Below are 11,207 nucleotides of genomic sequence, written 5' to 3' on the forward strand. Positions count from 1 at the left end.
TGCAGTGCCTGGCAGCAGGCTCAGGCTCCCTTTCCATCTCCCCCACCTCGGAGGGCAACGTCTGGCATTGCTGCCATCAACGTCACTGTGTTTCAGGACAGACTGCAATAAAACCCAAGCAAGCAGAACAACCAGCCTGCTGACAAGGTTATTCATAAAAACCAGAGTTTGTAATTGCCTCTGGCAGCTGTTTGCCCAGGGTTTAGTATAGACAAAAAGACTTGCCCATGTCACAGTTCATTAAATGCTGTAGCTCGTTAAGTGATAGCTAGTTTACTTGCACAGAGGAAAGGCTGTTGCTAGAGCTGCTGTGCTCTTCGCATTTCAGGACTGAGCTGAAGCCTTGTCTTTTTGACAGTCAATTGAAAGACTGCTGCTTTCGATGACGTCCCTGTACGGAAGGGAAGCCTGTGGGAAAAGCCAAGGACCCCAGAAGGTTATAAGCAGGTTTCTCTCTCATTGCTTCTGAAGGAGTTTTTGGCTGACTCAGCAGAGTGTTTGGGGGGTACATATTAAGTAGATGGTTGAAAATATTGGAAGTGTTGTCCACAGAGATCCTGGTGCAGATCAGGAGACCAAAGGTTAAAGCCTCTCCAGCTGCCAGCTCAAAACCAGTCACTGAGGCTGGAGGTGCTCACTCACTGGGGGTGACGGCAGGAATTTAAGGGACTGAAATTTCAGTGTAGCCAAACCAAATATAGACAAAAGCATAAGATGATGGCTATGTTATCACATCAGCGGAGGGACTTGCACTCTCATGGAGTAGGAATAGCTGTCCTTTCAAGAGAGCCCCGCGGGCTTTCTCAAAATTGTGAGCAGTTTCTTTTTAGAGGCTGGTGCCACAGGAGGAAACTGAGGACCCTTTTTCATGTTGAATGAAGCCTTCAGTTCCCCCCCAGATGGGTCCTTGAAGATACGGAGCAGCAGAACGGCTGTACTTATTACAGAGACTGCACCGAATGACACGGGATGGCAGTATGCTGCATTCATACAGCTCTGGGCTCACCACGGGGCTGATCTTGCATAACGCAATACACCAAGGCTAGGACACAGCAGCTAATAAGGGGCCAGTTTTAGCAACTGCACAAGCACTTGACAAGCAACAGCACCAGGCCTTGCACTATGCTGTTTTTAACCAGACAGCAGAAGAACTCAGCTGTAATTAAGCATGGGAAAAGATACCTTCATCAGTCTATGCCATGCGTATCGCTCTGAGTCTGTCCTGGAAGAATCCTTAGCACCAAAGCAAGTCCTGCCCTTAAGGAGAGGGGAAATAACATCGGGATGGAGAGCAAACCCTGCGTTGCCCAAGCAGATCCCTTGTAGGCTGGGCTCCTCCAGGCAGACTGTCAGCTCAGATCCCAGGAAGCAGATCCTTGGAGTGGCTCATAAGAGCCAAGGCAGCTCTTCTGGCTCACAGACTCAGTGACACAAAGCAGGACTGTTTGAAAGCCCACATTTTTCCTGGTTCATAGAATTGTGGTAATTCTATGGTTCCTAATGACATGACATCCTCAACACACATGAAGCATCTCTCAAGCCAGCATGCATTTCACTTGTGGAAAGCAACAGGCTTAGCAGTGGATACTATATTTCTAGGGACACTTAGTCATATAATCCCTCCATGGGAGACAACACCAGAACATCAAACCAAGTGGAGAACCTAGGTGTGGTGGGTTGACCCCTGCCAGCAGCCAAACACTTACCCAGCCTTTTGCTCACTTCCCTCTTTGCAGGATAGGAGGAAAATAGAAGGAAGGTGAGGAGACTTGTGGGTTGGGTAATAAAAGCTTGGCAGCAAAACCAAAAGCTGTATGCATAAGCAAAGTGATAAGAGCAATTCAATCTGTACTTCCCATTGGCAGGCAGATACCCAGCCACTGCCTAGAAAGAAGGGCCTTAGCATAACAGTTGCTTGGGAAGACAAATACCACAACCACAAATGTCCTCCCTTCCTCCTCCTTTCCCTGAGCTTTTATTGCTGAGCATGACATCATATAGTATGGAATATCCCTTTGGTCATCTTGGGTCATCTGTTCCTGACTGAGCAGTGATGTTCATGTTGCCCATACATGAAGAGCTCCTAGTCCATTCTACATCACACAACATTCACTGGACAGTGAAATGGTTTTCCATCTATTCTGTATTCTGATTAACTTATGAGCACTCAGCTAGATTCATTGTTTCTTGAAATTCAGAAGGATGCTTTTGGTCCTTGAGGTCATACTGATGTTAACTCACGCAGATCCCATTCCTTCCACATAGAAAGCCAGCAGAAAAACATACACACCCAATGAGTTTTAAACAGCTGGACAGAAAGACCATCGTCTTGCTTTTTTTCCTAGCCACTTTCAGCTAAGCTTTGAAAAAAAAAAATCATTTATTTTTCAGATGGAGAATTTCTGATGTTTCCTTTTCCTATTTAAAAAAAATCTGATCTTGGCATCCAGTTTTGTAGTTCTGAGCACTTTGCCTTCTACCTTAGCAAAGGGAAGTCAGTTGCCCTCAAAAAGAAGATAAATTAAAATCCCATGCAGTCAGCCTCTGCTGCCCGCGCCCCCCCCCCCCCCCCCCTTTTTCCTTTCCCATAGATTAATAGAGTTTGGTTTCCCAGTATTTAGGGCATACCATTATCTGCATGTAAGTGAGCTGTTACCACCTGGAAAGCAGGTTGTGGACTGTAGCAGCTGACTCACAGCACAGCAACTGTCAAAACACATCGAGAAATGCCCCCCCAGCCCAAATGATCAGGATAATCAGGAGGAAGAGCAGAGCCAAGGGGATGCTCCAATCCCCCTGGAAGGGTGCCCACTGCTTGGTCACCTCATCACACAACCATGCACCTCTTCCTCAGGGCAGGTGAGTCTCTACATGCATCCAAGCACGCCACAAGCCACAGACTCTTGGGATCCTGAAGCCTGACTCTTCAACCTCATCTCAGCAGAGAGGAGAAGGACACCCTGGAAGCCAGACAGGGTGTAGCCACCTCCTCTCTGTTTTGCCCTTTGCAAATTGACTTGCTCTGTGCCCTCTGCTCTGCTTAATTGATCTGCTGCCCATCTCCAGCAAACAAATTGTTCTCCTGTCTCATTCATAATATGCTTCAAATAAAGTGTGCTTCTGCCTGAGTGAACACCCTTTGGGGGTACTTTAAACTGTCACAGTGCATAAGGCTTTCCATGAAATCTGCATTTTTATAGTGCTGGGTCTCCACAATGGCCCCTGGAGCCACACTTAATGTATTTCAAGAGATGTAGAGAATTATCTTGCTTAAAGAACTTGGTTAGGAAGGCAAAGCTAGCTATAAACCAAATTCTTTCTGTCCTCCCTTTCCCCCCAAATCAAATGAGTTTTGCTTTTTCATCCTGAAAACAAAGAAAACCAAACTCAAAGAAGTGTTTCTTGATCCAGCTCTGAGAACCCACCAAATCAAAGCATGACCTAGTTGAAACAGCAATGATTCAAATCCTTGTGGCATCTGAAGACCAGCAGCTGTTGCAGTTGATTCATCCTGGTCTTGCTGCTTGAGGAACATCACTGAGGAAACTGGTGAGGTTGAATACACCCCAAAGCATGCTTCAAACAAGTAGCCAATGTACCCAGGAGATACAATACGCAACTGAAATCCCATCACAAGCTTGTAATGCACTCCAGACCTAACGATGGTACAGAAATACTGCTGAAGGAGCAGCCATCACTGCTGATGAGCAGGGAGGAGCTCAGATTTGAGCTTCTTTGCACCTTTCTCATACTTCCAGGACACAGACCAAAAACAAGCAGAAGGTGCCCAAATGCCATCCAGTCTGCATTTCTTTAGTGATGCCAGACCCCTCTGAAGAGCTTGTGTGCTAAGGAACTCAATGAAACGCTTAGAGACAAGGGGTCTAGATTTTGCTTGTGTTTGCACAGATTTAGAAAGTGAACCAGCTCCAACACATCTATTATTAGCACAAGAAAGCCCTAAAATGTTGTCTGTTTTGCTGACAATCTTGCTAAGAAGCATCTTGCATGAGAGAGTGCTCCCATGTTGGTGCAGGATAGTTTTGGGGAGTAAGGAACTCCTCAGCATCAGGAGGCATGGATCCAACTGCTCTGTTTTTGTGTTTGAATCTGCATATAATAGAAAAAAAAAAAAAAGACCAAGGTCTCACAGCCTTTTCCCAGGAGCTCTGAGATGGGCAGCAAAGCACAAATGCACACCTAGCAGCATGGAGCAGTGCAAAGGTCTTTCACCTCGATTGATGCTGGCAGCTTCTCACCACGCAGTCTGCCTTGCTCAGAGCCAGCGAAAGCAGATTTGGAGCATGGGCTTGGCAGGATATTACAAAAGCTGGGATCAGGGCTGCTTCCCAGCTGGAGTCTAAAATAACTATGAGATTACCTCCACAGGGGCACAGCCAACACGTATAATGCTTGGCCTGTTCCTCTCTGAGCTTGCCACAGTCTTGCCTGGCTTCCCTTCCACCTTTCTTCAAAGCCTCCTTCACTGCAGGAACTTTATTCCTGCAGAGCAGAAAGAGAGGGCTGAGCTTTTCCTGAGTCTCCTCCTGCTCTCCCTCAGGTGCCATGTCCCATGGGGGGATGCTCCGGAGGGCCCCTCTCCCTGCCAGGCTCTCTGGCTGCCAGAGGCTGCACCATCCAATGTCCCACCAGACTCCCAGGAGTGCTCCTTTCCTGCCTGCACTGGGAAAAAGATTCCTGAGTCAACTGCTACCAGGCATATGAACACCTTGGGAAAACAACTTTGAAATTAACTGCAGGCAAGTACTTGAAGGGCAGGATCAAATCTGTAAATCCCCGGGGTCAAACCCATAAAATCTCCTCCTTCTCCACGTGTGGGAGAGAAGCTTGTTTCTGTACAGGCTGCTATTCAGGGGTAAAGCTGACCCAGCAAAATGCTGCTGATCTCCCTTTGGGGGTAAACTGAACCACATGGGATCACTGTAACTCAGAGTGCACCTCAGAAGAGTCCAGCCCAATGTGTCTGTTATGCTCCACAAATTAGCTCAAATAACTCTACCCACAGGAAGGCAACAAGATCTGAGCAAAAGCAAGGATCTTCCAAAGACACTACACACTGCGACAGCCTCACCAGAAGCAGAGATGACAGGTTTGGTGTCACTTCTGTCCCTAGGGTTGATGTAGAGCTCATTCCACCTCTGAGCTCCTCCACTTTGTGTGCAGATGTCGCATTGTTTGTTTGCTAGATCCTTTAATGCTGGGCTCTGCTTTCTGCAAAGTAATACCAGCTATTGATTTTGCAGAGGGCCAATGTGCAAATGGATTCTCTTCTCCCTCTAGAGCTGCAATTCCCTTTCCCGTGTGTGGCCAGGCCACCATCAGATTGGGCTGGGAATTATAAAACTAATGCTATTTCATACTCAAGCCAAGGGTTTTTCTGGCGTGAACTGTCCTGTGAAAAGGCAGCAAGCACAGAGACACAAACTGTTCTTGGGCAAGTTTGCAAGAGCCGTTTCCTCCCCCGGAGAGCCAAAACCACTAGAGATAGCTGGAACAGCTGGGGCTGGAGCCCAGCATCAATGCAGAGGACTGTGCAAGGTAGACATGACACTTGATCCACCTGTTCAGTTTGGAAATCCTCTCAGATGTGTTTGAGGGTTTAGCAACCACTGCTAACAGCTGGCCAGGAAGAAGGGAATTAATGATTTGGTGGAGGGGGGGGCAGGGACGGGATTCAAAGCAAACATGGGACACCATGACACCAAACAGCCCTGGAACACCTCTCTGCTCAGTGGAAAGACATGTGGGAGACATCAGCAACGTAACAACAGCAGTACATCTGTTAGCAAAAGCAGGAGCTTCTCACAGTTGCAGAACAACAACAGACTGCCCGCATGTCAGGAGAAGGGGTGAGAACAGTAACACACGGTTGTAGCCAACAAACAGTGTTAAAGTAATCAGGCATTGGTGACTCCAACATCAGCAGATGCTAGCTAGAGTTTAGCATAAAGCTAATTCTGTTCATTCCGGAAACAGCAAAGTCTCAGGAGAAGAGATCCAACAGACACAGCCACAGTGATGCTGGGGGGGTGTGTCCAAATGAACAAAGTAATGCAGCCCCCCTCACCTCCCTCAGGAAAAGGGGTGAGTCTGCAGATGCCAAAGCTTACGCTCCTGAGGAACCATCCCATCACAGCTGCACATTAGCCAAGCAAGAGCAATGACAGTGCTCCTCCATGAATCAGTGCTGGAGAAGGATAGGTGCTCCTTCTTGGCCTCCCCAGTCTACTGGTGTTGCACTGGTGAGCAAGACTGGCACAGGAGAGGATGACTTCACCCTGTTGCCATCTTTCATTACAGGTATGTCAGCAGGTCGGGTCCTTGCCTGTCTTGGACACACTGTTGCTGGTCCCCAGGCACCTCTGGTGATTTAAATCGCTCCCATGTAGGTGTTCCTCCTGCCCACCTAAAATTAAAGTCCCTTCAAACTTTGCAGAAGGTAAGAAATATAAAATGAGAGCTAATATGCTCTGGGTCGAAAAGAATGTTTCACTGTAGGTTAAACAGAGTGGTGAGTTTTGACTTCAGCTTTCTAAACCCCATTAAGTAAATTGAAGTAAGTTTCAGCAAGAAATAATTAAACAGAGGAGCTGAAAACATTTCCTTTAGAAAGATTTCATATTAGAGTTAAGATTATTTTTTGTGGCGCACACATATATCAAACATGGAAAGTTTCAGCCCATCCAAATCTAACTTTCCTAGGTCCAGAAAATAATAATAATGATGATGGTAATATAATAATAATACAGCAGCAATGACAACAACAATAACAACAACAACAACAATCCCATTATTCAAAAGTACCTCCTAGCCGTGAGCTGGTCATTCCTTCCAGGATGATGGCTGATGTGCTCCATCATTCTTTGTATCAGCAGTCAGGCTTGGAAAGTCTTTGGACCTACCAAAAGGACACACAAATGTCTGTCTTTGGGCAGATGACTGGTATGCCATCATACAGGAAAATCACGGCCACAGAGGGCTGTGTACACGGCTGGCCACTCAGCTCAGTATTGGGTACAAAGCATTGCACGTTCAGATGTTCTGAAGTGCCCGCATATTAGGAGGGTCTTTTTACTTTGTCTAAGTTGTTTTTTTAATTATTTAAACCAAAGTGAAAGGTGCCTCAGCTGTTCTCCAGGAACACACTAGTTAACTTCACACCCCCCGTCCCAGGTGTCGGCTCTCCTCTCTCCTCCTGGTCCACAGCTCTCCTCTCACCTGCCACAGGAGCTCAGCACACCTCTGGCATCAAGCTGCAGCCAACGAAGAGGACATGGGCCAGGCGTGAATGAACACCACCTCCCTACATCCTCCCTCATCTCTATTTAATGCATGAACCATCAGAAAGCATTCTGCTCTGCTGCCCACGGCTCCAGCCCCTATGTATAATGGATGGTGCACGTACGTGGTGTGGGCAAACACCAGGCTGAGCTTTTATAGAAATATTTACCTTGTTCTCCGCTGCTTTGGGGCCCTGGGAGACATCTGCTCCTGGCCTCTGTGATGCCGTCTGGGGACCAGTGCTTTCAGCTGCATGGATGCAGGCAGCAGCAGACGTTACCTCTCCCAGCTGGCTCAAGCCAGGAGCCTCCTTTTGCTGCAGGCTGTGACTCGCAGACCCCTGCCCTGGCTGGCATTTGCTGCAGCTTGGGAAAACGGTGGGCATGAAGGCGAGGGAGGAAGACGCAGAGGAAAAAAGTAAATCCCCTTTGCTCTCCTCCTCCCTTGTGCACATGCCATTAAAAGTGCTAAATCTGCTCCCTCCCCAGTGATAATCCAGCAGGGCTTGAACAGAGCCCTGACACTCTCACCATTGTTCCCAGGTCAACCACATCCCCTGTTGGGGTGAGAGGATACCAGGGGCTATTCCTTGAGAGGGCAATGGGGCTCACCCAGGCTCAGCCCCTCCTTGCTGCTGACCTCCATCTCCCCCTGCAAGGTGCTGCATCTCATCAGTGCCGGCAAGGCACTCAGACCACAACTGAACCTAAATAAACCTTTGCTTGGGCTGTTCAAACATTAACTTGACTAACAATAAGTTCTCTTGGATCCACATGTAAGTCACGTGGTTTTGGCTGCTCACAACCGCACCAAACAGTCACCAGCAGGCTTGGGCCACGGAGGCAGTAGGGCTAGGAGGGTGTAGGCTGAGCAGAGTGCCAGGTGTAGGGTTTTCACCTCCCTAGTACAGCTGGAGCAAGACCACCCAGAAAAGTCTTACCCTGCTGCCAGGAGGCACCACAGCTCTTCCTGCTCTTTCCTGGGTGGATCCAAGCCCAGAGCTACATAAGCATCCCCAAATCTCTTCATACTCTTTTCTCACACTTTCCTCAGGCTCATCTAGCTCTTCAGGGATGAACACACCCCACGAGACAGAGCTCACTCCAAGTTTGCAAACAAGAGCGTAACAGCCCACCTGCCTGACCCCCCTTTCCTACTGCCACGGCTCAGGGCAGGCTGCAGATGCCGGGATGCCGAACGGTGGCTTCTCCTTTGCTGCAGCTCACGTGGGAGGTTTTGCTCCAGCCAGGCTCCCCGGGCTGGTCCTGTGTGTTGCAAGTCATTGCCATAAAGCCCTGGGGAGGACAAGCAGCAGCTGGTGGGAGGACGGGCATGAATTATGGATGTGCCAGGCTCCTTGGAGAGCAGAGGGCACCTGCTGCAGGGCACCTCCCACTGCAGAGATGATTGCTTTTGCTCCACAGACCTCAGAGAAACACAGCACTGGGCAAATTGACACTGTGGTCAAGGAAATCACAGCACCCTGGTGCCAAAGTTCTCCCTAGCTCACTTTGGCTGCTGGAAAGCCCTTGGGGCTGTGGAGACAAGTGGTAAGGAAGAGGAGAAATCAGTCAGGGTATTTGGCAATGGTATGATTGCCTGTACGTCCAGGACCTGGCTCAAGGAGAAAGTTTGCTAGCAGTCAGGTTGTTCTCAACACTTGGTATTCAATGGACCATTGGAATTCAGTGACCTGCAGCTGCAAGGATGCTTTGGTGCCTGTGCCACAGTGCTGAGAGTGGCCGTCCCTCCATCCCCGCCAGCATGTGTGGTGCTGTCCATAGCCAACTCCCTAGGAAAGAAAAGAGAGAAAAAGCAGAGCAGGGCACAGAAACTGTAAAAGATCTAATTCTCCCAGCCTGTCTCCATCAGATTTAAGAAAAGTTGCAATACTGCCTTGTTATGGAAAAGCAGGTGCCAGGTGGGGGTGGGAATGTTCTGAAATTTAATATTCAGCAAACCAAACCTGTGGTTTTTCTGACTTCCAGATTTTATAAAAAACATCAGAGGGGAAAAGCATCAGCTGGTTTATCTTAAAAGACACTTTATATTATATAGACATTTTATAAATTTATAAATACATACATTTTATATTTTGATAGATCTCTGTATAACTATATATGCAAGGCTGCATGACTACCTCATAGAAAACTTGGCACTTTGACCCCCAACCCGAGCAAAGCTCACATCTCAAACTCCTCTATGAAAGAGAGCTTTCCTGGCCTGGCCCAGAGGAAGCTTCTAGTTCTGCATATTGCAGATACCTTCTTAAATCAGGTCATGCTGGTTGAGCAAAAAGCTTTTACAGAAGTCTGTTGTAACCACACGCTCATCCTTCTCCATCAAATATCTCAGTTAATTTCAAACTTGTTTCTGATTATTTTTTTTTTAACTGGAAAAACAAAACAAAACAACCAAAAAACCCACCCAAATATTATTTTGCATGAAGACCACACTGTACAATAAAAGCAAGCTTTTCACTTTAAAGCAACCAGCTGCCCTTCTGGAGAATTTGCCCTGGTCCATATAAACCCACCTGATCTGACCTGCTGGTCTCTAGTTATCCCACCTGATTCTTTCTAAATACTGGCAGAATATTTGCTTTTCCCCCCATTCCTTTAAAATCAGCAGATACTCAGATCATCAGATCAGAGACTCAGCTGATTCTTTTAATACCCCTGGGTACTAGCTCTCCAAACCTACTGAGATTTAAATATTCAGTATATCAGCTGATTTTAACCTCCTGGCTTCTCACTATCCCACCTATCACCTCTCTCCACGTGCCTGTTGATTCCCAAAGGACAGAAGGGGCACAAGAAGTCTGCTTTCTCTAGAGAGAAGTCACAAGCTGTCCCACTAGCCCTCTGAAATGCCACATCCCCAGGGTGTACAAATCCACAACCCACCTTGACGACCGGGTGGCATCACCCACTGGAGCTGGCCACAGATGCTCCCACAATGAAGGGACGACGCTCATGACCTGGACAGGCAGCAGCTGTGCCCACTGCATGGCCCAGCCCACCAACCTCTCCAGCACTTTGGAAAGTGCTCTCCAGGTACTTGTGGGGCTGCAGGCATGTCCATGGCAGGAGCTGGAAGATGGGTGCTGTGCACTTAACATTCCAAAGGCTATGAGTGTTGCTGCGGTGCAGTGGCTGCAATCCTGGCTGCTCACCATCCCAACGATGCCTTCACCTTCAGCTCTTCTAGGCTACACATCCTGCAAGTGGCAGTCCCCAGGATCAGATGGGACAGCAGCACTGAACCAAAAGCAATTGTACACAGAGGAAATTTTTGTTGCCGAGGGATAAGCATCACCTAGAAGCAGCTCAAATCTCCCTGAGCAGAGGGCTTCCTACAGGCAGGGCTGGCAGGAGCCAGAGACTAGTGCCCAAACCAGACTGCACACCAGACTCGCATGCAAGCTCAGCTGCCCCCTTCTTCAACCTTGCAAACCTCAGCTCTTCACCGAAGGCAGTGGACAAAGGTCCCCAGGCTGGGCTCTCTCCACCACATGACCTGGGCAAACTCTCAGGAAACAGGTAAAGCAGGTACAAGCTAAGAAAGCTCCTTTGTAGGAACCCTTGAGGGGCTCTGCCTTCCTCTGATGGGGGAAACACTCAGAAGAAGGTCTTTAACCACCCTGATTGCACAGCTTGCAACTGCCTCTACCACGCAGGGGTGAGCCCTGCCTCTCTCCCTTGCTGCAGCTCCTGTCCCGGGTCACCAGCAGCAAGACCCGGGCTCCAACACTGCAGCTGGCCAAACCCTGACATGCTTGAGACTGGGAAGAGACACACAACCAGCAAGGGAGATGGCAGGGGCTGAGGTCCAAAACCATTTATTGAGACGAAAAGGATAAAAGTTCACATGAAACCAAAGCCGGAGACGCGGGAGGAGGGATG

This window comes from Falco biarmicus, chromosome 8 (genome assembly GCF_023638135.1).
Source record: "Falco biarmicus isolate bFalBia1 chromosome 8, bFalBia1.pri, whole genome shotgun sequence".
NCBI classification, from domain to species: domain Eukaryota; kingdom Metazoa; phylum Chordata; class Aves; order Falconiformes; family Falconidae; genus Falco; species Falco biarmicus.